General features: G+C 30.2%; 1 long non-coding RNA gene across 1 annotated transcript; it reads left to right on the plus strand.

Annotated features, from left to right (window-relative positions):
- Positions 1–579: 579 nt before the first annotated feature.
- LOC126889714 (uncharacterized) lies at positions 580–1,775 on the plus strand. Its single transcript, XR_007700141.1, has 2 exons — positions 580–682; positions 772–1,775. It is a non-coding gene; the product is annotated as an uncharacterized LOC126889714 (long non-coding RNA).
- The last annotated feature ends 1,973 nt before the right edge of the window (positions 1,776–3,748 follow it).

Raw genomic sequence — 3,748 nt, forward strand, 5'->3', positions numbered from 1 at the left:
TACTACTATAACGTCTATTTATAACGCATCAACGTGACCTTCTGAAATTAATTTAACTACTTTTGTTGAAATATTTTCAGTCCCCTTGGCCGTATTAGATTTTGATATATTTAGGGCCGGTACTTTCTGTTTCGATTAAACCCGAGTTGGCAATTGGCATTTTAATGTTTTTAAGTACCATAAAGTTGTCTTTTTTCTTTGTATTTCTTCACGTATCTCTGAAGCTTTGTATTTGACTATATTTTAAATTGGAATTGGAGCATAGTCTTCATTTGTCAAATAGTGTTTCTAATAACTACCATCCATGGTATTTCTCTTTTGTCGCACTTTTATGTTTATTAAAGATTTTAATTGAAATTATTACTTTATTTTTAAAATTTTCATTGTTCATTACCTTTTGCATTTGTGGTGAGCTAAATTTAGGAGAAAACAATTGGACGATATGTAAATAGATAAATGAAGTAAGCGTAAATAACCACTTCTAAAATTAATTGAGGAGAGGTTAAAAATATTTTCACCTTCACATTAAAAATAAAAAAAGGATCAATATACAAGGAATAATAGGTAACAATAAATTTTAAAAATCTTACATCTATATTGATTTATTCTCTGTACAAAAACAACAGAAATAAATAAATATTAGCGAAGACAAAAGAAAAAATGTGTTGTCACTTAATAATAGGTATGTTAAATAAACGTATTGATTAGTCTGATGGAAGTAGAACTTAGAACTTATATATGGAGCTAATATATGTTGTCACTTAATAATAGGTATGTTAAATAAACGTATTGATTAGTCTGATGGAAGTAGAACTTAGAACTTATATATGGAGCTAATCTGGATCGGTATAAATTAAATGAGAAAGAAAAAAATCTAATAAACAGTTTCTTTAAGAGCAGGAAGAGAAAGAGTATGGAATATTAGAAAATGAAAACGGCGCGACAGAATAATCATCGATAAAAAAGTAAAAAGAGGAAACGCGATAACGATATCTGGAACAATTGTTTTATCTGATAAGAAACGAAGAAGAGCCAGAAATTGCTATCAAAATAAAAATTATAGTAAATAAAGCAGTGTGGATTGTTTCTGTGTTTAAAAAAGGTTATGGGTTTTTATGAGCTTCTCCGGACGGGTCAGTAGGTGACAATAATATTGTGGAAGTTAAGTGACTGTATTCATCCCGAGAATATTCATCTCTAGAGGCAGCCGAATCCATAAAAACATGTAGCTTGTTAAGTAAATGTCCCTAAAGAAAACAATAACTTCTTCTTTAGCCTGTTTGCATCCACTCCTGGACAAAGGCCTCCCATGAGTTCTTCACTCTTCTCTGTTTTGTGCTATTTGGTACCAGTTTCTCCCCACTTTTGCTTTGGAGTCATCTAGCCATCGTTTTTGTGGTCTTCCTCTGCTACGACTATGCTCGCGTGGTCTCCAATCTAAAATGTTTCTCGTCCACCTTTAGTTGTTTTGTCGTGGCACGTGTCCTATCAGTGGCGGATCCAGGGGGGAGATGGGGGCGATCGGCCCCAACTCTCAACCCAAGTGATTTATTTTTGAAGTTATACTTCTTTAGGCGCGATTTCATTGAGGGTGAAATTTTATTAATCTGCGCGTATGCGCTCACAGGCAGTATGGAGTTCGTTACTAAATGTTTTAATTTATGTATTTATCAGTCCAGAAAAGGTGTGGAAAGAATATATTAGTGTTTTTAAATATATTTTTCTACAAACGTGTTAAAAATACAATTTATAGCACTCCATAGGAGCGTTAAAAATGCTACTTTAAAGCACCGGTGCTTTAAAAATTTTAAGGCACTGCAGTTAAAAGTGAATTGTCAAATTGTGAAACGTCAAAATATTTATATTTCATTATTAACATTAATAGATATTAATAATACAACTTGCGCAATTTGAAAAAGGTGGGTGGTTTAAAAGGCTTTTTAAAATTTAATTTAAACTGTATTGCATTTTTAACACGTTTGTACAAAAAAACTATTAAAATTTGTTAGAATATACAAAAATAAAAGTAGATGTTATTCTGATTTACGTATTGACAGTATAGGCAGTTTTGATGTAATGTCAAGAAAAATATAAAAATGGAATGTCAGTCAAGTTCAAGTAAAAGTTTTTGTAGGTATTGTCCTGTAATTGAGAATGAATAAATTATAATTGTTCATATATAAGACGTTTGTAGAAAAAATATTGTATGATATAGGTACGTGTTAAAAAGTACATTTTTAAGGCACTCATGTGAATTGCAGAATGAGCGAAGCGAATCTTTCACACGAAACTTTCACATACGTGCCTTAAAATTGTACTTTTAACATTTATATCATAAATAACTATTATTACAATTTTTGTGTATTTGGACTTGTCTACCTCGGGAATAAGATAATAAGTAATATGTCTGTTTGTCACTATGTCTGAGAAATCTTGTAGCCTGGATAATTAAAAGGGTATAGCTCAGCGGTAGAGCGTTCGACTGGAGATCAAGAGGACCCCGGTTCGAATCCTGGTGTTTTCTAATCTTTTTTTAATTTTTGGTATTGTTTTAATAAAACTGTTTGGAAAGTAGTAAGTAAAAATTAATTTAATCTTTAAATAAAATACAAATAAACTGTCCGAAAGTATATTTATTTCATTGAAATCATATTTAGAAGTATAACTTCTTACGTGCGTACAAAGTACACACACATTTTTTTTATTATAATATAAAGATTATAAAAACATTCATTTATTTTTTCAAATGGATAATTATACATGTTTTAAAATTACAATATTATATGAATTATGAATTACATATAAATATATTTTATTAGTATGGGACTTGGCCAAAACGGGCCAGTGACGCCAGTGTATTTTGAAATGAGTAATTTATAATCCTTATAAATTAAGAAATAAAAATAATCACAATAAGCATATTTAAAAAAATATATGTAATCCTATATTCTGTGAACGCATACTAAGCATCTCCACGTATAATTATAAAATTGTTTGCAGATAACTGATTGCAGTGTATTTTGGTTATCGATGCAAATAACATCTCTAATACTGATTCGTGCAGATCTTAGTTTGTACATACATTGTTAGCGTGATTAATAGTATTTTGAGTTTATTCTTCTTTTTTTATATTAATATAGTTTGTGATTTACGAAGAGTTATAAGATGTCAAAGAAACGATAAACGAAAGGAATCAGAAGCTTCTACCGAGAACTTAAAAAGTAAAAAATTGAAATGTCGCAATATAATTGATTATTTTTTTTAAATCAACGTAATTTGGGTAATAATATTAATAGTAATGATGATAATAAATATGTACAAGGTACATCTTATCAGATAGATCATACTATGAGACCTACTGATCTTGGATCAAATTTAAGTTCTGAGAGAATTCAAAACAAGTCATGCGATTTTTCAGTGTGCCCGATACAAATCAACGATGATGCAGTAAATACCAATTCTACTTTCGAGAGGTTTATGGAAAAATGTATGTCTAAAAAGGGTCGTTTTCACGCTACGTCTTATTGTACGTTTTGTGTGTCATGCAAAACGTACGACCAAACATACGTTTTGTCAAGTGTATAGATACATATTAACGTTTTTCAAACAATGTGTTCAATCTTCGCAACAAAACAATTTTGCCAAGGATTTTACCTGCCTCCAAGGTAGTTTGACCTCCATCTCTAATCATCTCTTTTGTTATTCCGTCGTCTCTATATTTTCCATTTTTCATTTGATTTAGCATTTA

Source organism: Diabrotica virgifera, chromosome 8 (assembly GCF_917563875.1).
Source record: "Diabrotica virgifera virgifera chromosome 8, PGI_DIABVI_V3a".
Lineage (NCBI taxonomy): Eukaryota > Metazoa > Arthropoda > Insecta > Coleoptera > Chrysomelidae > Diabrotica > Diabrotica virgifera.